This window comes from Callithrix jacchus, chromosome 6, assembly GCF_049354715.1.
Source record: "Callithrix jacchus isolate 240 chromosome 6, calJac240_pri, whole genome shotgun sequence".
Classification (NCBI taxonomy): domain Eukaryota; kingdom Metazoa; phylum Chordata; class Mammalia; order Primates; family Cebidae; genus Callithrix; species Callithrix jacchus.
In genome coordinates this window covers 100,763,408-100,790,480 of record NC_133507.1, presented here as the reverse complement: position 1 = coordinate 100,790,480, position 27,073 = coordinate 100,763,408, and the positions used below count along the sequence as shown (strand labels likewise).

General features: G+C 36.2%; 1 long non-coding RNA gene across 1 annotated transcript; it reads left to right on the top strand.

The window, feature by feature from the left end:
* Positions 1–13,844: 13,844 nt before the first annotated feature.
* On the top strand, positions 13,845–26,571 carry LOC144576809 (uncharacterized). The gene is made up of 2 exons (XR_013519356.1): positions 13,845–13,960; positions 22,550–26,571. It is a non-coding gene; the product is annotated as an uncharacterized LOC144576809 (long non-coding RNA).
* Positions 26,572–27,073: the final 502 nt, after the last annotated feature.

Here is a 27,073-nt window from a genome sequence, read left to right as displayed (position 1 = left end):
GGAAGGATGAGAGGGTGGGAGGGTGAGATGAAATGTGGGATCAAAAATTACAAAATTATAATGTACACCAATCCCGATGATGGTTACACTAAAAGCCCAGACTTCACCACTGCTACATCCATGTAATGAAACTATAATTGTACCTCCCAAATCTATTTTAAAAATTAAAATGATGCTTATAAAATATTTGCCAAGTTCTAAATACCATAATTAGTATTAGCATTATTATTTCTAGGATGGAGACTTTGATGATAATAAGGAGGCGGTGGTAGATGTCTGTTTGTAGCACTGCCTCTGCCTCTGGCATTACTTCTGCCTCCAGTGCCCATCCACCGTCATTCATATTTGTCCTTCAGATTCAGCTCAGAGATCACGTTTTTTAGAAACCATTTTCCAATGTTCTGGGTTGAGTGAAATAAAGTGCTCCCATAGTACATATAATTTTATGCACATAGATCATTGATTTTCTTGGACTTCCCTATTTTGCTTTCTTGACTTCTTCACTAGGCTGTGAGTCCCTCAAGGGCAGAGAGCCTACTATACTCATTAGAATATTACCATTATCTAGCCCATTACCTTCCTCATTACATGTGTTCAATATTTTCACCATAGAACTGAGTCCCTGAAGACAAATAATCAAAAATTTTACTCGTCAGTGTTGCTACTACCATGCCTTCAGAATAGAAGTCAAAGAGTGAAATAAATTTAACTAAATTAATCTATCACACCTACTTTCTTTCCTTTATGATTTTTCTTAAAATATCCCAGGCATGTGGCCCTTGGGAAAACTGGCTCAACACCCTCGTCCCTCGGGCCCTCGCCTTCTGGCCCAGTGGTCCCATCTCACACACACAGTGTTCTCCCTTACTGTGGTGTGCAGTGAACAGCCAGCATTGTGATGACACACCACTGACTGCTTCCAGCATGCCTCCTGACAGCTATCTTCACAAATAAAATGTAAATTGAAACTATTCCAAAAAACATCCATGACCTCAAGAAGATTTATCAGCTCTCCTGGTGTATGCAGTAAATGAAATGTTATTATTCTCTCTTCACACAAATTCTGTCTGACAGATGGTGTTTTGTTATTTTAGGAAAGTAGCAGTCTACAGAGTCTTTTAGGGTCCCATTGCACCATTTCCACAAATCTTTTGCCTCTGTCTAAGAGATCACATACAATAAATTATTCCATAAAATAACTGCAGAGAAATTGGCATCTCCTAGGGTTAGGAAGATGAGATTAAGTAAGGTATATGAAAGAACTCTGTAACCATCAGTGCTTTATAAATATGTGTGCAAAAATGGAAACCTGTTTTCCAAATAAGTTTCTGTAGGACTACTTCTTTATAATATCTCCATGGAACTAGCCAGTTAAACTTGTTCTTGTCATTCAATCATCTCTGCTTTCCCAACGTGATATTCTCCTTGCCTTTTTCAAATGCTACCTGATAAAACTGGGTTTTAAAATTATTGTTACTCTTAATTTCACATGAAGACAAACTGAGATATTAATTCTATATCACTTGGCCTGGTGCAGTGGCACATGCCTATAATCCCAGCACTTTGGGAGGCAAAGCTGTCTGGATCACCTGAAGTCAGGAGTTCAATACCAATCTGGCCAACTTGGTGAAACCCCATCTCTACTAAAAATACAAAATTAGCCGAGTATGGTGGCTCACGCCTGTAATCCCAGCTATGTAAGGCTGAGACAGGAGAAATCACTCAAACCCAGGAGGTAGAGGTTGCAGCGAGCTGAGATGGCACCATTACACTCCAATCTGGGCAGCAAAGTGAGACTTTGTCTTAAAAAAAAAAGAAAAGAAAAAATAATTAACCTCACCTAGGGAACTAAAGGTCCCTCTGAAACTCTGAACAGAAGAAATGATATTGTTGTATTAATGAATCCCAGGAGACAGCAATTATGTGTCATTGTTAATACATATCATAAGAACCAGGCTATCTAACCCCAAATTAGAGATGATTACAAATGAGGTTTATCATTAAAGTCATTATAAAGTGACAGTCATCAAGAAAAGGGAAAAAAAACTTCTGCAAAACCAAAACATGTGCCAGCAGAAGAAATTTTTACTTATAGGAAAAGAAGCATTTTCTTCTTTGATTTGTTGAATTTGTGATGCCCAATTTGCCATTTTAAATAGATTAAGAGATTTTATTACACTGAATTAAAACAGACTGAAATTAGTAATTTTGCATTGAGCACATTTAAATGTATTAAATATGTTTTTAAAAGAATAAACAAGCTTGACTGGCTTAATATATTTTATACACATTCATATCCTAAGCTAACATCTGTGGTCTTTTAAAATTGGGAGTTTAAATTGATGCAACATTTTGGTGGGTATTTTGTTAATACCGCTCACACTAAGTTCTAAAAAGTATACATACATTTCTTTATCCTACAATTCCACTGCTGAAAGTTAGCTTGAACCTGTTGCTACAATGTAATACTTCCAAAATAATTATCATATTGTGATTGTAGCATGGCAAAAAAAAATTCAATAGCACTAAACTAAAGAAACAGTGGCTGTATATACAACAGTGATCAAGTTGCTTAGTCACGGAGGTGATCCAAGATGGCTGATTAGAAGCAACTCAGGATTGCAGCTCCCAGTGAAAGTGCTGAGGGTGAGCGGATGCTGAATTTCCAGACGGATTTTTATTGCCCACAGACCAGGAGATTCCCAGGTGGAGGAGCCCCATGGGTTGCCAGTGTGTCTGGTTTGGACAGCGCGGCTGTTGTGGCTGGCATGGCTGTTTTCACTGACACGGCTGTTTTGGCCAGCACAGCTGTTTTGCTGGTGCCCCAGCGCAGCGGTTCTCCATACAAAATACACAGGTCCAGGCACCATTTTAGCTGGCTATTGGAGCTCTGGGAAGGCAGAGTTGCCCATTCATCTGATTAAAAAGGGGACTGAAACAGGCAGCCAGGCCAGGAGATTCTGGGGAAAAAAAGTGCCATGAAGCTCAGCGCTACTGTTTCAGCTGGTGCAGTGGGTTGCCGCACAGGAAATTACACAGATCCTGGTGACTTTTCAACAGGCAACTGGAACACCTGGGAGACAGTCGACCATTCAACAACAACAACAAAAGGCTCTGAGGCAGGGAGCCAGATGATCAGGCTCGGCTGGTCCCACCCCACAAAAAGCAGCAATCAGAATCGCTCTGGATTGAGAGTTTCTCAGCAAGCACAGCTGAACCTGGGATGGTCCAGCTCTGTGGGGGAGGGGCATCCACCACTACTGAGGCAGTCCACCATTACGGAGGTAGTTTGCCATTGCTGAGGCAGTCTGCCATTACAGAGTCCACCATTATAGAGGGGGGCCACCACTGCCGAGGCAGTCCTAACTACACCTGTATAAACAGGATTGCAGGGAAGTTCACACAGCAGCTGGGTGGAGCGTATAGCATCTCAGCAAAGCCTCTGCAGGCAGACAATGACTAGGCTGCCTCATTGCTTGGCAGGGCAGCCCCCAAAAAAGGTAGTAGCACAAGAGAAACTCATTAATAAAGCCCTAACTCCCCAGGACAGAGCACCTGGGGGAAAAAAGGGAGGGGGCTGGTTATGAGGTCTGTTGCAGCAGACTTAAACATATCTGCCCAGCAGCTCTGAATGAACAACGGAGCTCACAGCTCAGCACTTGAGCTCCTATAAAGGACAGACTGCCTCCTCAAGCAGCTACCTGACCCCTGTATATCCAAATATTTACCTCATAAAGGAGAGCTCAGACTGACATCAGATGGGTCTCCTACTGGGGCAAAGATAGCAGAAGAAGAAACTGGCAGCAACCCTTACTGTTCTGCAGCCACTGCAGGTGATCCCCAGGCAAGCAGGGCCTGGAGGGGACCTCAGCAGTCCTACAGCAGAGGGACCACACTGTTAGAAGGAAAACTAAGAAACAGAAAGAAATAACTTCATCATCAACAATCTGGCCATCCACTCAGAGACCCAATCTGAAAGTTATCAACTACAAAGATGACAGGTGGATAAATCCACAAAGATGAGAAGAAACCAGTGCAAAAAGGATGAAAACACCCGAAACCAGAACACTTCTCCTCCTACAAGGGATCACAACTCTTCACCAGCAAGGGAACGAGGCTGGATGGAGAATGAGTGTGATGAATTGACAGAATCAGGCTTCAGAAGGTGGGTAATAAGAAATTTCTGTGAGCCAAAAGAACATGTTCTAACCCAATGCAAAGAAACTAAAAACCTTGAAAAAAGATTTGACAAAATGCTAATGAGAATAAACAACCTAGAGAGGAATATAAGTGAACTGATGGAGCTGAAAAACACAACATGAGAACTTCGCAAAGCATACACAAGTTTCAAAAGCCAAATTTACCAAATAGAAGAAAGGATATCAGAGGTCAAAGCTCAACTCAATGAAATAAAATGAGAAGACAAGATTAGAGAAAAAGGATAAAAAGGAATGAACAAAGTCTCCAAGAAATATGGGACTATGTGAAAAGACCTAATCTATGTTTGATAGGTGTACCTGAATGTGACAAAGAGAATGAATCCAAGCTGGAAAATACTCTTCGGGATATTATCCAGGAAAACTTCCCCAACCTAGCATGGTGGGCCAATATTCAACTCCAGGAAATACAGAGACCACCACAAAGATATTCCTCAAGAAGAGCAAGCCCAAGGCACATAATTATCAGATTCACCAGGGCTGAAATGAAGAAGAAAATACTAAGAGCAGCCAGAGAAAAAGGTTGGGTTACCCACAAAGGGAAGCCCATCAGACTCACGGCAGATCTCTCAGCAGAAACCTACAAGCCAGAAGAGAGTGGGGGCCAATATTCAACATTCTTGAAGAAAAGAACTTTCAACCCAGAATTTCACATCCAACTAAAATAAGCTTCATACGTGAAGGAAAAATAAAATTCTTTATGTATGTAAGCAAGTACTCAGAGATTTCATCACCACCAGGCCTGCTTTACAAGAGCTCCTGAAAGAGGCACTAAACATGAAAAAGAACAACCAGTACCAGCCACTCCAAAAACATACCAAATGGTAAAGAGCATCAACACAATGAAGAAACTGCTTTAACTAATGGGCAAAACAGCCAGCTAGCATCAAAACGGCATGATCAAATTCACACATGACAATATTAACCCTAAAGGTAAATGGGCTAAATGCCCCAATCAAAAGACACAGACTGGCAAATTGGATAAAAAGCCAAAACCCATCAATGTGCTGTATCCTGGAAACCCATCTCACATGCAAGGATACACAAACACTCAAAATAAAGGGTTGGAGGATGATTTACCAAGCAAATGGAGACCAAAAAAAAAGCAGGAGTTGCAATTCACATCTCTGATAAAATAGACTTTAAACCAACAAAGATCAAAAGAGACAAAAAAGGACGTTACACAAAGGTAAAAGAATCAGTGCAACAAGAAGAGCTAACGATCCTAAATATATACACACACACTACAGGAGCACCCAGACACATAAACCAAGTTCTTAATGACTTACAAAGAGACAGAAAATTAACAAGGATATCCAGGACTTAAACTCAGACCTGGAACAAGGAAACCTAATAGACATTTACAGAACTCTCCACCCCAAATTCACAGAATATACATTCTTCTCAGCACCACATTGCACCTACTCTAAAATTGACCACATAATTGGAAATAAACCACTCCTTAGCAAATGCAAAAGAATGGAAACCATAACAAACAGTCTCTCCGACCACAGTGCAATCAAGTTAGAACTCAGAATTCAGAAACTAACTCAGAACCACACATTTCATGGAAACTGAACAACTGGTTCTTGAATGTTGACTGGATAAACAATGAAATAAAGACAGAAATAAAGATGTTCTTTGAAACCAACAAGAACGATGACACAACATACCAGAATCTCTGGGACACATTTAAAGCAGTCTCTAGAAGAAAATATATAGCAATAAATGCCCACATGAGAAGCAAGGAGAGATCTAAAATTGACACCCTATCGTCAAAATTGAAAGAGCTAGTGAAGCAAGACCAAAAAAACTCACAACCTAGCAGAAGACAAGAAATAAATAAGATCAGAGCAGAACTGAAGAGATAGAGACACACACACAAAAAAATCAATAAATCCAGGAACTGTTTTTTTGAAAAAAATCAACAAAATTGACCACTAGCCAGATTAATAAAAAAGAAAAGAGAGAATAATCAAATAGGTGCAATAAAAAATGATAAAGGGGATATCACCACAGATTCCACGGAAATTCAAACCATCATCAGAGATTATTACAAACAACTCTATGGGCATAAAGTAGTAAACCTGGAAGAAATGGATAAATTCCTGGACACTTGTGGCCTCCCAAGCCTAAACCAGGAAGAAGTAGAAATCATGAATAGACCAATAACAAGATCTGAAGTGGAGGCAGCAATTATGAACCTACCACCCAAAAAGAGCCCAGGTCCAGAGAGGTTCACAACCAAATCCTACCAGACATACAAAGAGGAGCTGGTACCATTCCTTCTGAAACCATTCCAAACAATCCAAAAAGAGGGAATCCTTCCCAAATTATTTTATGAGACCAACATCATCCTGACACCAAAACCCAGCAGAGACTCAGCAAGAAAAGAAAACTTCAGGCCAATATCCATGATGAACATAGATGCAATAATCTTCAATAAAATACTGGCAAACCAATTGCAACAGCACATTGAAAAGCTTATCCACCATGATCAAGTTGGATTCATCCCAGGGATGCAAGGCTAGTTCAACATATGCAAGTCTATAAACGTAATTCACCACATAAACAGAACCAAAAACAAAAACCACATGATTATCTCAACTGATGCAGAGAAGGCCTTTGACAAAATTCAACAGCCCTTTATGCTAAAAACCCTCAATAAACTTGGTATTGATAGAACATATCTCAAAATAATAAAAGCTACAAACCAACAGCCAATATCATACTGAATGGGAAAAACTGGAAACATTCCCTTTGAAATATGGCATTAGACAAGGATGCTGTCTCTCACCACTCCTATTCAATATAGTACTGGAAGTTCTAGCCAGAGCAATCAGGCAAGAAAAAGAAATAAAGGGTATTCAAATAGGAAAGGAGGAAGTCAAATTGTCTCTATTTGCAGACAACATGATTGTATATTTAGAAGACCCCATCATCTCAGCCCAAAATCTCCTGAAACTGATAGGCAACTTCAGCAAAGTCTCAGCATACAACATCAATATGGAAAAATCACAAGCATTCCTATACACCAATAACAGACTTAAAGAGAGCCAAATCAGGAATGAACTGCCATTCACAATTGCTACAAAGAGAATAAAATACCTAGGAATACAACTAACAAAAACGTAAAGGACCTCTTCAAGGAGAACTACAAAACACTGCTGAAAGAAATAAGAGAGGACACAAACAGATGGAGAAACATTCCATGTTCATGGTTAGGAAGAATCAATACCGTGAAAATGGCCATATTGCCCATAGTAATTTACAGATTCAACACTATCCCCATCAAGCTTCCAATGACCTTCTTCACAGAACTGGAAAAAAACACCTGAAACTTGATATGGAACCAAAAGAGAGCCCGCATAGCAAAGTCGATTCTAAGCAAAAAGAACAAAGCAGGAGGCATCACACTACCAGACTTCAATCAATACTACAAGGCTACAGTTATCAAAACAGCATGGTACTGGTACCAAAACAGAGATATAGACCAATGGAACAGAGATATAGACCAGAGGCCTTGGAGGCAACACAACATATCTACAACCATCTGATCTTTGACAAACCTGACAAAAACAAGCAATGGGGAAAGGATTCCCTGCTTAATAAATGGTATTGGGAAAACTGACTAGCCCTGTGCAGAAAGCAGAAACTGGATCCCTTCCTGACACCCTACACTAAAATTAACTCCGGATGGATTAAAGACTTAAACATAAGACCTAACACCATAAAAACCCTAGAAGAAAATCTAGGCAAAACCATTCAGGACATAGGCGTAGGCAAAGACTTCATGACCAAGACACCAAAAGCATAGGCAACAAAAGCCAAAACAGACAAATCGGACCTAATGAAACTCCACAGCTTCTGCATAGCAAAAGAAACAATCGTTAGAGTGAATCAGCAACCAACAGAATGGGAAATAAATTTTTGCAGTCTATGCATCTGACAAAGGGCAGATATCCAGAATCTACAAAGAATTAAAACAGATTTAAAAGAGAAAAACAAGCCTATTCGAAAGTGGGCGAAGGATATGAACAGAAACTTTACAAAAGAAGACATATATGAGGCCAACAAGCAAATGAAAAAATGCTCATCATCACTGGTAATTGGAGAAATGCAAATCAAAACTACATTGAGATACCCTCTCACGCCAGTTAGAATGGCGATCATTAAAAAATCTGGATGTGGAGATTTTTTAGATGTTGGAGGGGATGTGGAGTTATAGGAACACTTTTACCCTGTTGGTGGGAGTGTAAATTAGTTCAACCATTGTGGAAGAAAGTGTGGCAATTCCTTAAGGACCCAGATATAGAAATTCCATTTGACCCAGCAATGCCATTAGTGGGTATATATCCAAAGGATTATAAATCGTTCTACTTCAAGGACACATGCACACAAATGTCCACTGCAGCACAGTTTACAAAAGCAAAGAACTGGAACCAACCCAAATGCCCATCGATGACAGACTGGACAGGGAAAATGTGGCACATATACACCATGGAATATTATGCAGCCATCAAAAATGATGTGTTCATGTCCTTTGTAGGGACATGAATGAACCTGGAAACCATCATTCTCAGCAAACTGACACAAGAACAGAAAATCAAACACCACATGTTCACACTCATATGCAGGTGTTGAACAATGAGAACACATGGACACAGGGAGGGGAGCATCACACTTGTGTCTGTCGGGGGGAAATAGGGGAGGGACAGCAGGGGTTGGGGAGTTGGGGAGAGATAGTATGGGGAGAAATGCCAGATATAGTTGATGGGAAGGAAGGCAGCAAATCACACTGCCATGTATGTACCTATGCAACAATCTTGCATGTTCTTCACATGTATCCCAAAACCTAAAATGCATTAAAAAGTGTATGTATATATATACATATATATATATACATATTTTTTAAGTAAAATCTCTTCAGAATTTAAAAAAAAAATGCTTAGTCATTTAAACAGATTTATTTTCCCTCCCAGGAGATTCTAAACAAGCTAGTCTTTCTGACTTTTTCCATTGAACTGATTACATCTCTAAGCCATTTTGATATCATATAAATGTCAACGTTTATACAGTGTAAACTCAATTTTTAAAATGTACAGTCATGTTTTATCCTTTTATAAAATAATTTCTAAAATATTTTGCATAATTATTCTGTACACCTTTGAGGACTGTTATGAACTTTGTTTATATTTACATTTACTTATTTAGCTTGTCACATGGGTGGTAATGATGTCTGGTGTAATATCCACTTATTTTTTTTTCTTTTTTTTGTGATAGAGTCCCTCTGGCTGGAGTGCAATGGTGCTATCTTGGCTCAGGTAGCCTCTGCCTCCTGGTTTCAAGTTACTCTACTACCTCAGTCTTCTGAGTAGCTGGTATTATAGGAACATGCTTATATTGTTAATAAACTTTTATTTCGGAAATTTTCAGGTTTACCAAATAATTGCAAAGATAGAACAGTGGATTCCTATGCACCTAGTGCCCAGTTTCAGTTTCCAATAATGTTATCATCTTCTGTGACCCATGTATGTTTGTCAAAATGAACAAAAAAAACAGTGACCTATTATTACTAGCCAAACCCCAGACTTAATTGAGATTTCACCAGTTTTACCAATAATGTTATTTTTCTATTCTGGAGTTTCATCCAGAGAACCACATTACATTTAAGTCTCATATACCCTTTAGTCTTCATCATACTGTCTTTGTTTCTCCATGTTTCCATGCTTTTCATGACAGCTTAAAGGAGTACTGCTCAGTATTTTGTAGTTTGCCCCTCAAATTGGATTTGATTGAGGTTTTCATTATAATTAGTCTGAGGTTATGGGGTTTTAGGAAGACTACAGTGATTCAGTGTCCTCATCACCCCAAATCTATGGTCTCTTTAGTGGTCAGAAGGAATAAGGAGAGTTCATAGCCTAAAGTATTTTAGAAATTGTAGGACTTTATTACAGGTGGTATTCTGGATATTTATGGGGTCAATATTGATTGACACCAAGTTTGAGGTCAATATATGGAATCAAATGGGTAAGTGTCAGGCATTCTAGATGCTGTGCAATGCACAGGACTCTTCTGTACAAAAATGAAATGCTACATTTTACATAAATGTGAATATCTCAACAGATGTTCCTATAAAAATATATATGCATACCTACATATTTTTAAATTTCAGAGGCAATAACATAACCCTGTTTTATAAGTAAACACACATATTTTTATGAATTTAATTTATATGAAAATGTCTAAGATTGTAACAACCATGAACGTTAAGGTAAAATTATTCATTATATTTAAGGACATAATATTTTATTAATTTGGAAAATTATGTCACTGAATGTAGCAACACTCATATTTGAATTTTCAATACAACAAACCTATAATAGGCACTATATCTTTTATGGGATTCTTTGTATAAAAACAAATGCATTTATTTGGTCTTTATTTTTTAAATGTCAAAGAAAAAGTGATAAGAATATTCAGTTTTAAATATTATGTTACATTTCTTAAATCCAAACTCATTTTTCCTAAGTTATTGCCAACACCTGCATCCTTAGTGTAGCTAGTCTAAGCATTTTCTTACTGGATTATATTTTATTTTATTATACATTACTCCTTATTTTATCAAACTAAGGGTACTACATTTTTTTCAAAGTAGTGTGCATGACTTGCTTATAGTTTTATCAATATCAAGATTATGAAATATTAAAATACAATGGTAATGGCATAGAATGCATCTTCCACAGTGTGATCTTAGCAGATTCTGGGATAACAAAGGCAGCAAAAGACTGAAGACTATTTTGTTTATTCCACATTTGTTTTCTGACACTTTTAAGCTAGATATTAGAGATAGAGGACAAAGATGCAATCCCTGAACACACAGAACTTAGGAGTTTAATATGAATAATCATGTCTATTTGGATAAATGTCATTCATTCACTCATTCTCTTAATGTCCTTCAACAAATGCCTCTAGGAACACAAAGAATTGAACAATGGGGAATGATGAGGTATCACAAAATAAAGTGTTAACAGGACTTAGAAGAGGAATCAGGCTTGTGTTCAGTGATTTTGATGAAGACTCAGTGAAATAGTGCTTGACGTGGATGGGATGCTGTCAGAATATAGGTTATTTTATGCTGAGTATCTTAAATTTTTTTTACCTAGAAAGCGAGAAGAAAAAAGAAGCTAAAGCTGTGGAAGAAAACACTAATTGTAAAGGAAACACTAATCACTCATATCAGCCAGGATGGGGGATATTGGACCATTTTTGTGGTTTAAGCAATGTTATGTTTTTATCTTGATTCATCAGAGTCACTGAGTGCTCTTCTCTGATGTTGGTATTCTGTGGAATTATATCCAATGGGAACACTACATAGTTTGTGAATGCCAGGCCTGCCCTGGGCTGTCATGGGCTACTTTTCTCTTTCTTATGTCATTTATTCAACAAACATTCATTAAACATCAAATAAATTTATGGCCCTAAAATCACAAGTATATATTTGGTAGCCCCAGCTCTCAAGAAAGAATTGAAGTTCATTGTTACAGTCTAGAAATAAAAATTACGTATTTGGGGATGGTCCGAATAAAGACATTTTCAGGGTTGTGAGAACATTTAATAAAGGCACCACAGAGAATTGGTGGTATTTAACCGGGTGTTGACAGATGCATAATTTCTGCCAGTTTTAGAATGAGAGCATTGTGAACACACGTGTCCACTGGGAAAGTCACATTACATGAGGAGCACTATAAGCTCCATGGAGAGTTAACTCATTTTGATGCTGTTTTGACCAGAGGACACTATAGAAGTATTTCTTACAAAGGAAGTGGAAGATCAAGTAGTTGCTTGGCTGAGGAGTGTGTAGAATGGGATTTAAAACACGTTAGAGTATGTTTTGAGAACAAAATAAATGCATGCCAAAAGAGCCTAGTATTGAGCCTGGCAAATGTTTGCTGCATGGGCAATGGTCCTGCCTCATGGGTTTCCCATGCTCCTCCCAGTGAGGATGCTAATTCCTTGGGAAGCAAGAGTTGATGAATGAGAGGACGCTTTCTTCGTAGAAGGAATACTGTTCTTAAGGAGGCAGAAATCTTTGTCTTTGTAGTAATTTCACTTAATTTTGAAGAAGGATAAAAACAATTCAGAGATTATGTTTCAGTGCTAAGAGTATTCTCTGCTTTCCAAATCAGTCAGTCTTTCAAAATGTCTTTCTCCAGGCTACAATTAAATATAGAATTAAAATATTCTGTCAGCAACACATTATTAAGTGTTAAAAAGTGCCAGCTAAAGAAGACATGGCAAGTTCTCAAAAGGTCTAAAATGGGATGGATTCTAATATTTCTTGGATAATTTAAGAGGCATGTGTGTGATGATAAGGAAATGAAGTAGATGACCTCCCAATGTCCTTTCTAGACTAGAAATTACATGACAATGTAGTCTAATAAGTCCTCGTAGTTAACAAAATTAGAGGGCTTCTTTTTAAACTCTACATTTTTAAAATTATTTTTTTCTCTGTAAAATTAAGGATAGTTTAAAGTTAAATTGGGTGTGAAATTGTTTCTAAGGTATTTTAAGCAAAAAGTTACATATTATTTTTTTATTTCACAAGTAATATATAGTATTTTAGAAAACTTGAAAAATGCAAAAATGTTGAAGGATGATAAAAATCACTCATAATATATTCACCCATATATGTTTATGTTTAATAATTTGGCCTCTATTTATAAACTATGTTTAGTATATGAAATCACTAGAAGCAACATTTCATTCTTAGCCCTTCCTGGGTTCAACTCACCATCTAAACACCTACCTGAATTCCCAGTCTTTCATATATCACTCTTGCTTTTCCTTCTCATCACATCTGCTGTCACCTGTCATCATAAGTAAATCATGTCTCTCAGGTCATTTTATAATTCTGTCCACCATATCTACATGGAAAAACAGTGAAGAATAGAGTTGAAGATGGACAGCATCAATTTATTTTTTATTTACCAAACGACTTTCTCCTTTACTTCTCTCCTCCCCTAGAGCTTCATTTACTATTAAATATAGTCTGTTGAAAACTGTCCACAGAGATTTTTGAGAAATAAAATGTTACAAATAATTCAGGGAAATCACTCAGCTGTCTAATATGAAGACAAAAGCAGTAGATGGCCTCTAAATATAATGGGCATAAAGTAAAGAGGGAGGTCTTCGATACCTAATTCAGTGCAAAATAATGCACTCTGCTCTATTATTTTAGTGACAGCACAAATTTCATTAAAGGAGTTAATATTGGTACAAACATTTCAAAATCCATATTACTTGTATTTCTTTCAATAAATAAATCAGAGACAGTGCTGAAAGCCACACAGTTTCTAATACTAGGCAGGGTAGGTCCAATATGTATCTGTAATTATCACAATAATTAAAATATAAAAAGTATAATGACATCTCTATTAAGAGTTTATCTTCTGGTTACTAAAAAGAGTTTATCTTTTGGTTACTAAAAAGAAACTGTTTAAAAGGAGGCACCTCACCATACCTCCCGAATGGGTTTAGGTAGGATTCTAGGGAGTAGCCATGAGTTCCGGGGTGATGTTGGTTTTCTGCTAATTGCTCTACTCTCATTCTTTTTTTTTCTATTACTCAGCATATTTGGGGTGGAAGGTAATCATTACACGTATTATGTGGTTCTAAGTGCTTTCCCTGATGGTGAAGATTTACCAGGCAACGTCCCATTTAATCTACATTATAAACTCAAGGTAAGTACTATTTGTATATAGATTTTGCAGCTGAGGAAAGATTCTGAGAGAGTAACTTGCATACATTGCACTGCTTGTGAATGTCCCCAGTCTATCATCAGAGCCATCATAGTATCACAGTTAATGCTTGTACAGAGACCTAACCTGTTTTTCTTCCTATGTTATTTTATTCTGGAAATAATATCTACCACTAGCATATTTCATGGGTGTGTGTGTGTGTGTAAAACAATGTTTTAGCTTTTGAGGGTTGATGTGGTTTGGCTCTGTGTCCCCAACTAAATCTCATGTTGAATTGTAATTCCCAAATTGGGGAAGAGATCTGGTAGGAGATGATTAGATAATGGGGCCAGATTTCTCCATTGTTCATGTGATAGTGAGTTAAGAGTGTATAGCACATCCCCCTTCACTCACTCATTCTTGCTTTGCCATATGAATATCGTGCCTGCTTCCCCTGCACCTTCCACCATAATTTTAAGTTTTCTGAGGCTTCCCCAGCCATGCCTCCTGTTCAGCTCACAGAACTGTGAGTCCACTAAATCTCTTTTCTCTATATATTACCCAGTCTCAGGTATGTCTTTACAGCAATATGAGAACAGACTAATACAACAGTGGTCACTATATTCATTATCTTGGTTGTGGTGGTGGTTTTGGACGTATATGTGAAATGTACTGTATTTCAATTATACCTCAATCATCTTGTTAAAAAGTAAACTATATTTTTTTATATTAAGAGTGAGAATAAAATAAAATTTTACAAAAGAGAGACAATATCTTGTAAGGGAAATACAAAGAGTATCAACTATATTGAAATGAATACATTAATGGAAACTTTTCTTGGAGCCAGAAGGTGCTGATGCAGCATAAGGGCTAATTCTGATAAGTAGAAAGATTCAATTAAGATGTTATTATCATTATTAGTAGTAGCAGAAGTAGATGAGTCATATGGGAACCTGGAAGTGGAAGGGAAAAAAGAAAGAAAATAGCTACTTATTTTAGGTACTTGCTTACTTTAGACATCGTTTTATACCCTTTGAGGAAGATGGATAAATGGTGAGGGTAGATGGAAATATTAGCTTTTATCCATGCAACAAACATACATTAATATTCAGTCTGCACTAGATGCTAGGGAAACAAGATGTACAAACACAATTTTGGCTCTTACGGAGCTCCTTTGTAGAGGAATACAGTGTACTAAAAATCACAAAGGAAAGTAACCTATCCAGGTAATGATAGAGTTGAGTCGAGGGGTACGAGAGTTTCCTAAAGGAGATGTCTTCTTGAAAACTTGGTAAAGAATGGTTTGATTATGATGATGAGAAGGTGTGTTCCTATAATGTATTTCTATAAAGAGAACAGTGTGTGCTAAGACATGCATTTGACAGGGCAAGTCTGGAAAATTTCAAGCATTTTAGTGTGACTTCTACATGACCGGATGAGATAATCAGGGAGCAATCAGTAGGGACAAACATGGTCATAAGTGATCACAAAGAATTCTATATCTAATTTTAAGTCATTTAGATAATGAGACAGTGTACAAAATTTAAGACTAGACTCAGTTTGTATAATCCACCAGTAACTTCTACATATTTTTCTATATCTTCATAGTCTTTCAAATTTATGTAATAAACTGTACAAAGAAAATCTATTTTAAAAGAGTTACAAAACAGACAAAAACTAGTTTAAAGGCAGAAGGTGTAAACAACCTTCTCTGTGAGCTCTATGGTCTTGTTTCAACATTTAGAAACAGCTGAAAGGGTCAACCATTCTGAGTGTCTATTGTATTAAAATTTTCTTATCAGAATAGCAGTAACTAAAATTTACCAGCATCTTAAAATCATGAAATAATAAAACACCAGATCTAGATATTTTTTAAAAAGTCGGAAATCATCTAATCCTGTTATAGAAAATAAAACAAGATCAGAGAGAGAAGTGAATTCTCCCACTGTGAGTAGCCGAGAAAGCAAGGTCTAAAACAAACAACTGCTATGTTATATTCCTGATTCTGTAATGTTCACCAGGCTGCCTAATGTTTTACTTTTGCAATATCCATTACTGTGAGTGAATGGAAAAATTCTATTGATGGTCTTTTGAAAATTATCTTCTGTAATTTTCAACATATAAAATAATATGAAACTGTTTTAAAAACAGCTCAAAACAAGACTATCTGACAAAAATATATGGTAGCTTTCCTAAGTTCCTCATCACAAAGTTACAAAAAAATCTACATTGAAAATCTTTTCAAATTTGCAACAAATTGAAGCATTCAGAAGATGTATACAGACTTCTGATTCAGGGAGGTAGAATCATCCTCTTTTACTCTCAAAACTCTATTAAAGCAATAGTAAAGAAATTCAATAATAATAATAATCATAGTGCTTATCAGAAGTTTTAGGGACAGACATCAGACCACATCAGTAGACTGATAATATTGACAGGCTTCTTAAAACGGAACTCATTTGAGGTCTTACTGATGGACAACCCACAGAAGAGAAAACTACACCTAAAAACATCTGCTGAAAAATATGGCATATGTAGTGGGAAAGTCAACATCTCCTCCTGAATCAAGCCTCAGAGTGTCTGAAGTGAGGCAAACATGATCTGTCTTTCCGATTATATTAATTAGAAAAATATTTGAATTAGAGAAAAGTGTGACAGCTAATTCCTCCAAACTTCCCCCACCTCATTATACTCTAAAAACATAGAGTGGCAATAACAGTGATATTCAGCTGTAAGAACAATCCTAGAAAACTACTCTCTAATTCACTCATACTTATCAGGGGCCACTGAAATAAGTGTGAGAAACTCAGAGCATGTTCTTTATTTAAGTATTCAGGCTTAGCTTTTCACGTCAAGTTGCTTAGCACCCACTCAAGCAAGGATAAATCTTGTAGTGACATGTCCTACCCACTTACATGGAATTCAGAATCTACTCTCCAATTCTGGAAAAATAGAGAACTATTGTGTAAAGAGGTTTATATAACAAGAGGGTAAACTCACAGCAGCTCTATTAATTACCAACCTAGTACATAATTTAAAAGAGATAATAAAAACTGACTGCACAAGAAAAAAACACTAACAAAAGACTGACTATGTTAATGATAGGGAAGATTATGCTGAATAAACAACTCTGATATTTTAAATGACAATAATGCATATTAAATCTAGCTTGTTATTATGGCAGAAGATGAAATAGCACATGCACCGACAATTAAATGCTTTACCAAGAAGTGACACACATTGCTTCCCCTCAGATTACACACACTAGCACTAATTGCATGGTCCTACTCACAAACAGGAGGGGAAATACATCAAGTCTCAAAGCTATTGGTAGTATTCATTAAATTGCTTAATTAAATAAAAAATTTCTAGCAAGTGCCCAACTGGTAGAGAACTTGAATTATTTGGTGAGCATCAATATTGGCCCCAGATAAAATAAAAGCTTTAGAGGACAAGAACATTCTTTAAATTTAATTATTCTTTTTAGCAAGGTTAGTTATGATGTATCCCTGCAACTATTTTCAGGTGCTATGATGATAGAGCTGTAAAGGAATAAAACAAATTTTATTTTTTTAAAAAGTTATCAAAAGTATACAGATATAAAAGCCATAAGAAATGTAAAATAAATTTGAGCAAATCCTGCAAATAGCTTGTGTGTGTATGTGTGCACATGTGTGTAAAAGAGGATGAATTATTCAAAAGCAAAAAGAACAACCCAGATATTCCAAAATCCATCCAATGGGAGATTCACAGGAATAAAAAAAAGTTAAGAAGGGAAAGAATGAATGCATAAACAACGGAACAAACTAGCTAATTAAATAATTATTGTTTTTATAATTGAAGCTGAAAATATTCATAATAAAAGGACCTATTAAGTACTGAGTAGGAAGAATAGTAAAAGACATACATCTAGGGACACCTTTCTAGAATTTAAGAACATTACGAATTAAAAGAAAATCCCTTTAGGACTTTTTGTTTGTTGGTTGGCTGTGAGGACTAAGCTCTGATTTTTTATCTTGCCCAATTTCCTATCTTTGGGGTCTGAGTTTGTGCCCTACAAACCACAAGTTCTCATCAGATGGGTTTTATTTGACGCTACATTCTGTGACTTACTTTTCAGTTTGACTTGGGGTAACATTATGAGACAATAAAAAATATATATGTAACTCCAATATATATATATATATATATTTCTGCCATACTTGAAAGTGCCCTGCAAAGTCTCTTGTGGAAAAAATCCACATTCTATAAAGAATCATCTCCCCCTTTGTTTTCCCTCCTTCCTTCCCAGATCCAGGAGATAATCAACTGAGAGCCAGGCACCACTTTAAGTATGATTACAAAACAATTTACAAGTTGCTCTCTCTAAAGTCTACTAGGAGCTTCCTCTGCATAATAAAACTTGGTCTCCACAATCCTTTATCTTTAACCTGAACATTCCTTTCTATGGATCCCATATCTTTAGACAAACTCAACCAATTGCCAACCAGAAAATGTTTAAATTTACCTATAGCCTGGAAGCCCCCACTTTGAGTTGTCCCACCTTTCTATACCAATGTATTTCTTAAGTGTATCTGATCAATATCTCGTGCCTTCCTAAATATATCAAACCAAGCTGTACTCCAACCACCTTGAGCAAATATTCTCAGGATCTCCTGAGGGTTGTGTCATGAGCCATGGTCACTCATATTTGGCTCAGAATAAACATCTTCAATTATTTTATAAAGTTTGACTCTTTTTGTCAAGAGTTACTTTTACTTTTTATTCTCCCTACTAAAAGATTTGAATTACGTCTGTATTTTCTCGACTAAAACATGTTTGTACATTTTCTACTGAAAGACATACATTTTTTGTCTGAGCTTCACATTTGCACTGCTGGATATTAGAAGACAGTAGAGTATCATGTTCAAAGTTTAAAGAAAAATGCTGTTGAATTTATTATTCCATACCCTTACAAACTATTAATCAAATGTAATAATATGATGATTGCAAATCTGATTATTGCAAAAGTAAATATTGTATAATACAGATACTTTAGGATTCTTGAATTTAAACAATCTATTAGGTGTGGAAGGATACCGATAAAAAGAAAGACATCTAAGACATAAGAAAGAATAGAATCAAATAAATAAGAACTATATCCTAAGTTTAGCATAAAGTAATCCAAGGGTGAGAAATGAGTTATAATGTTAGAATGCATTAGGCCCATAAAAAATATTTTTCTAGAAGAGCGTGAAATCTAGGATACACATTCCATGAATGAGAAACTAGAAATTCTACACAAATTAATAAAGCACTTATTTGTCCTCAAAAGAACCAGAAGAAAGGCTATTTATAAAGTTCAAGAAAGTCCAGAAAAAGTTGAACTATGCTCTATGTATAAAAAATAACCACTATAAATAAAACCTGTCCTTTAAATTCATGACATTTCAAGTTTCTGTTGCATTGTTTTTGTTAAACTGTGTCCTTCAACAGTTTACATCTTATCTAAAGAAAAGCAATGTTCAGACAAACACAATCTTATCTAAGAACACAATAGTATCTAAATAACCATTATAAATACTACTTATTGTTTGTCGTTTTTTATAAAAAAATACAGAAACACAGAAGACTAAACAATTGTATGATAAGTAAATGTCATAAACTTTAACAGTCCATATTGTATTTTTAAAATAATTTTACATCATAGAAATGTAAGAGAATCTGGCAAAATGTAATGGAAAAGGATTTCTTATTTAAATGGTATACCAATTTAAAAAAAAATATTTAACTGACTTATACCTGGTAGACACAGAGGGTTTGAATAAGATAATAAAACTTGCTGTTTTAATTTCATGGCAACAATTACTATGAAAAAAAGGCTTGAGATTTTCTAAAGAAGATGCCAAGTAAAAATTTTGTTTATAAAGACCTGATTTTTATTCCTCCTATTTTCCCAAAATATACTACCTTAGCTAGGTGTATTTTAGTAATCTGATGCTATTATCTTTTTATTAGCTCACTATTAAACTAAAGATATATGTGGCTTTAAACTAAGTACATGTATCTTCGTTGTCAAAATATTTTAGTCTAAGAAAATGAATGGCAAACTACCTATTTTCCTTAAAGCGATGCTAACTCAGTAAAAGCAGCTTAGCTTTAAAGGAATTCTGAAGATTGTATCTCTAGACACTAAACCTACAGGTGTGCAAAAGGAAGCACAAAGACTCGGAGAGAAAACTCAGATCCCTTGCTTTCCATGCCAGTCCTAGGGGACTGCTAGTGGTCTCCACTTCTGTGACTAGAGTCGTCTAATCTAAGTCCTTGGCAGCTTCCACTTCTTGACTCTTTATATATAACATACATCACGGAGCTCTTTCAATTTTATTTTTGAAATGTATCTCAAATCCACTCACTTCTCCCATCTTTTTTTTTTTTTTTTGAGACGGAGTTTTGCTCTTGTTACCCAGGCTGGAGTGCAATGGCGCGATCTCGGCTCACCGCAACCTCCGCCTCCTGGGTTCAGGCAATTCTCCTGCCTCAGCCTCCTGAGTAGCTAGGACTACAGGCATGCACCACCAAGCCCAGCTAATTTTTTGTATTTTTAGTAGAGACGGGGTTTCACCATGTTGACCGGGATGGTCTCGATATCTTGACCTCATGATCCACCCGCCTCGGCCTCCCAAAATGCTGGGATTACAGGCTTAAGCCACCGACTTCTCCCCATCTTAATTACAACACTAGTCAGTTAGTCCACCATTATTTATGTTTCTACTACCTTCCAGGTGCAGTTCCACTTGCTGTATCCTTAATTAAAGGAGAGAAGAAGAGTCCCTATATTCAACATGGTTACCTCACAATGAGAGTAACAAATATGAAAAAAAAAATAGACAAAATGAATCAGGTGACAGAGAGATAAACAATATGAAGAAAACAAAAATCACAACTTAGATAATCACATTGTTAGTAATTCTTAGGGGGTGTCATGGTTAGATGTCCCATGAGTTCCATGCATCTCTTTGACCAAATTCCTTACTCTTTGCTATCATAGTATCTTGTTACTGCAAACACTCCCAAGTAGGAAAGAGGTGAATATATGCAGATATCTGACATCATATGGAGATTCCATGTCTGGATTGGCACCATCAGGAGCTCTGCTAATTTGCCAGGAAAATAATCACAACTAGAGAACTTCATAACAAAACAAAGCAACTTTTTAAAGTCTCTGGAAAATGTCCCTAGAGTACACAGCTGATGAAGAAACATTTATTCAAGAAAATATGCTACATCTCAGTAAGAACTGCTTGAATTTGTAGCTCTTCAATCATGCCATGCTCTCTTTCTTCTCCTCACCCCCAGCTCAGAATAACAAAAGTTCTGCTCTGGGTTGGTTTTACCAAGAAAACTGTGATCCTTTTCCCACATCTCTCAAAGACTACATAAGCTCCTCCAGCAGGGAAGGGTGCTAACATTTTTCTTACAACTCTGTGTTAAGGAGGCAAAATTCCAGGTGTCCCAACTTGCAGTACAAAGGCTTTAACCTACCTGTGGCAGAACACATCTTGGAAAAGTGTTCACCACAGATACCTTGCGGAGAAATACATTTCTTTCCATATTTCCCTCTTCATTGACTATAGTGACCATATCTATGTTATTTACTTTCATACTTTTTCATTTTAACTGGAATAAGGAAAGCATTCAAATACTTGTTGAAAAATTAATGATATAAAAACTCTTATATTTCCAGTTATATCAATTGTGTCTATCAAAACTGGGTAGAGCAGTGTTCCCCAGAAGTAAAGTCATTCCCTAAACCTCAGAATATATTCTTCTATGGAAACAGGGTTGGTCCTTAACCAAATATGACTGGTGTCATTATAAGAATAGGAGAAGGGACATAAGACAGAAACAGGTGGAAACAGAAATTGGAATTAATCCTACCCAAAGCCAAGGTACACTAAGGAATGCCAGCAAGCACTGGAAGCTAGAAAAGAGGCACAGGTCAGATTCTGCCTCTGATCCCCAAGAAGAATTCCACCTTGCCAATGCCTTGGTTTCAGACTTTTAGCCTAAACTGTGAGAAAATACATTTCAATTGTTTTAAGCCTCCAATTCTGTGGTACTCTGTTACAGTAGCCCTAGGAAATTATTACATCATCTTCTTAGATTCAGCTCAAATGCTCTTTCATCCTGAAATCTTCCTTGATTCCAATTCCAAATTGAAGACTTACAGAGGAAAAGTTCTGTCTTGTTTTTATTTGCACCCTCACTGACGAGCCAAAGAGGTACATAATAGGATATTTTGTGCATTATTTTTGAAAAGATAAGGCTTCTTCCTTCTGGAAGCAATCCTTTCCTCTCCTGAATGCTTACAGAACTTAATATGGAAAGAAAAAGAGGATTCAGGTTAAGGTGTCTGAACAAGATAGTGACTCCAATGAAAGGATCTGCAGTACATAACAACCAATAACTATAAATGAAATTGATACAAATGCCCTAAAGCAGCAAATTGTTAATATACTGTGTTTCATGGTTCATAGGAACTGGGGTAGGCTCCTCAGTTTTTTTCCTGGGAAAACTTTTTTTTTTTTTTTTTTTTTTTTGTTTCTCCAGGAACTCTTGAGACCCATAGTGAAATAAAGAGGATCTCGTGCTGAAAGTATGCTCCCTTCTTGCTTCAAGAGATTGGAGTTGTTGACAGGAAGGATGAGCCTGAATTTCCTCCTATGCTATTCTCTCTTGGATGAAACCCAGCTTGGATTCCTTATCACCATTCTAACAACCTACATCTGGAAGTAAAAACAACAGGCACAAGTGCTGTCATGGGCTGTAGGGGTGTGCCTCTTCTAGTAGCTGTGAAGAGCCATATAAAGTACCAGAGGAGAGCAGAAAGCTTGACATTTTATTTGTGTTTTCGGAAAACACCCTAGAGACTAGAAAAAGATAACCTCTTATTTCTAGCATGCAATTTATAGCAAAGTACAATCGTAGAAAATCTTATTTCTTTCCCTGGATTTTGTTTCATTTTGTGGCTTTTGGCAAGCTTATTATGACAATACAGACATAGAGAATGACTGACATTCTCGTGACAAACACAAACCTTAATGATACATTTTATGGTGTGCGATTTGAGATGCTCATCCTTGAGTGTGCATAACACTCTGAATCGTCATTGTTTTGGCATCACGGTATGATTGATATTAGGATGTTCCATGTAGTATTTTGCCACCTCCAAGACGCAGCTTTTAAAATTGAATTTTCTCAAACATTTACCAACTGCATATTATCTCTGAGAAATGAATATTTAGATAATTGGGAACTCTGAAACATTGATGTGGGGATTTATGATTTGGATAAAATTGCCTTCTGCAACATGAATTTTTGAGCGACTGGAAAAACTCTTACATCCCACAAATACTCAGAACTTATGAAGTGCATCGAGATATATTCAGATTCATACTGAGTCTTCATTGAATTTTTCGTCTAACAGATTTTGCTTCCTTTGATCTTTGATCGCAAAAGACTCAACTCAGCATACTACCATATCACACTGAAACATGTATTTTCATGCTCAGTGAAATGCAACTTTTCCAAACTGAACAGTGTTTCACAAAATGTCTCATGTGAACTTAGAAGATTTTCATATAAGAACACTTTAAAAGTTATTTCTACATTTTAAACTTTATTGCTCAATATATTTAGTGTTTACAATTTAAAGATAAACACCATTCCTATCTTAACCTACAACTATAGCCCAGGATGCAGGTACCAGAAAAATAGACAAGTTCAGCTTTGTAACTGTTACAATACATTCTTATCACTTCACTTTAACAATAAGTGTGTCTTTATCAAACATCTAGGATTCATTCACCTGATTATTTGTCATGATTCAAATAATATTGCTGAGTTCAAAACAGGTCTAGGTATAAGCAAGAAAGGTAAAATATCTCATACAGAAGCAATTTTTTCCAATCATGATGCTCTCACACCTTTTCTTCCAACAAAGGCAGATATTGATTGAGCTCATTTTATATATGAAACATTAAGCTAAATTCTAGGCAGAATCCAAATCAGGAAGAGGCACAATCCCTAACATCAAGAAATTTTAAGAAGCACTTTGCTTTATAAATCAATGTTAAGTCATCCTCAGCATGGTGACTCAATAATTGCAAAAAGGAATCACAGGCAATATTATCTGAATCGTGCTTTCTGTGGTTTCAGTTACCCTGAGGTCAACTATAGTCCAAAAATATTAAATGAAAAATTCCAAAAATAAACAACTTATAAGTTTTACATTGTATATTATTCTGACTAGTGGGATCGAATGTCATGTTATTTCCTCATTTTACCTGGGACACAAGTCATCCCTTTGTCTGACATATCCAGGTAGTATTTTATATATCTGACAGTCATTTTGTAACTATCTGGGTTATCAAATCAACAGTCAATTTATCGCAGTACTTGTATTCGATTAACCCTTATTTGACTTAATAATGGCCCCAAAGTCCAAGAGTAGTAATGCTGGCATATTGTTATTATTGTTCTATTTTATTATTTGTTAATGTTGTTAGTCCCTTATTGTGCATAATTTATAAATTGAACTTTATCATAGGTACATATGCAGAGGAAAAATATAGCATATATTGGGTTCGGTACCATTCGCAGTTTCAGGCATTCACTGGGGGGTCTTGGAAAGTATCCTCCATGGATAAGGGTGGATTACTGTATATATGTATAGACAAGACTACAGGATGAGTCAGTTTAAGAAAGCCTAACCTAAAATAAGTACATTGCTATAATCAGCTATTTAGATATTATAAATGCAAATGTTTTAGAAAACAAATTTATAAAATACTTTCAAAATAAATATTCCTAAAATGCTTATCAGTGGATATTTTGATAATATTTACAATGCAAGGAACAATGTATTACTATATAAAGTTATCTTAAGACGTGTCTGATGCCTTATAGAATTCTGTTTATTAGTAATTAGAACATATGGGGTAGTTAAGTGTAGTTCCAGCTTACATTTTATCATACGTTTCAAATATGATGCAAGATTGCTACAGAGAATATGTTTCCAGTTTGTTAGCATTTGATATAAATGCAATGCAAGTAAAAAATAAGACAATGTCACCACTCAAAAAATTAAGATAAACTTCTGGAAAATTCTAGATCAAATAATCTCTTCATTATTTTGAAAATGATGTCGCTTCATATGCCAGAAATTTGTAAACCATTAAAAGAACCTATCAACATTACTTGCTAGAAAGCACAGAATAACTTTAGCTTAACTAATAGAATGCACATGGCCTTTATAGTCAGAGAAGATTAATTATAAATTTGAGCTCTGTCTGTACCCCTCTGAATCTCTATTCCCTTTTATGTTTACTGGAGATAGTAATACCTATTAGCGTCAGGTGATTTAAAAAATGAGAAAATACACAAGGACTTTTATAAAAAGTTCTTACCACAAGATACTTTTTACACACTGAAAATTTGTATTCCCCCAATACTGATCTACTGAAAGCCCACTTTTCATGTAATGGTATGGAGAGGTGGGGCTTTCGAAAGGTGATCAGATTATAAGAATGTAGTTCTCGTGAATGGGATTAGTGTCCTTACAAGAGTCACCAAAGAGTGTGCTTCTCTTGTCCATGTGAGGGCAGAAAAAGAAGACAGTCATCTACAAACCAAGAAGCCAGCCAGACACCAGACATGCTGGCACTTCAATCTTGGAGTTCGTAGCCTGTGGAGTTATGAGAAATAAGTGTCTGTTTATAAGCCACCCAGTTTATAGTATTTTATTATTGCAGTCTGATCTGACTAAAACAATACTGTAAACCAATATTAGATCCACTTACATGCTAATAGTAGTACCATAACCAGAATCAATAGTGGTAATAACAGTAATGGTAGAAGTTATAAATTACTAAAAGTGAAAAAGGCAGATAAAAACACTACATCATTTATTTTCCTTTCCAGTATTCCATAAAAAGACCAAAATGGAATGTATAAAATGGCATTAACCCTTAACAGAGCACAGCAGAGAATGAACTGTGGACAAAAAAAATGTCAGGAGTTATTGGAAGATGGAAAGGGTCTGAAGTTCTATGGAAAGGTTCAGTCCCAGCCTTGGGCATGTATACTGGGGCAATAGTCACAGAGGATGTCCAGCTGCCAGCAGAGCTTCAGAGACACTTTACATCCAGAAATCTTAGCTACAGTGTGGGCCAGAGTGAGCATCCCAGCTTAAATTGTGGGCCTAAATAAATACACATCCATGGGAGCAGAGTAGTTCACTTCATGTAACACATAAAGCAACTTGTGGTCAGGAATCTAGGGCTAGACAAAATGTTCCTCTGGACAAACATGTATTTAACATCTGTGTAGAATAAAGACCCTGCTGAGGAGAGCCCTCCCTAATCTGACATGAAAGGCTCCCCCAGCACAGCTGCCAGCTCCACCCTGGAGAACAATGACATGGAGCCTCTCTGTCAACAGCCTGTCTACAAACTGAGCAAGTTGGCTTCTCTGCTGCTCCACACATAAACGCAAATCCAACATGAAGGATCCATAGAATTTGGAAGAAACCCTGAAACATGAAAAGGACTGATAATTAAAGAAAAGAAAAAGAACTTTAAAAATAGGTGCAGAAAAATGTATACCTTTTATGTATAGATAACAGGATATTACAAATCAGAAAACTTATAAAACCTGATATTAAAACACCTTCTTCAAAATAAATAATAAATGATTCAGAAGAGGAAGGTAAAGAAGTGTCTCAGAGGATGTAACAAAATATGACACAGAAAACGAGGAAAGAGATGAGCAACAAAGAGGCTCTACCATAGAGAAGTTTCAGAAAGAGAGACTAGAAAAAAATGATGGGGAAAATTTATTCAGTAATTAAGCAATTAATTTATGAAAATGTCTGATGTCTGGAGGAACACATGGTACAATTAAAGGCAAAAATGCATTAAATTTAATAGTTATATGTATTAATTTTAAATTGCAGAATGCTAAGGATAAAGTACAGGCCTTAAAATTCTCAAAAGAGAAAAAAATAATCATTTATGAAGATATGAAAAACAGAACAATCTCAGCCTCTTCCTTAACAACAATGAATATAGGAAG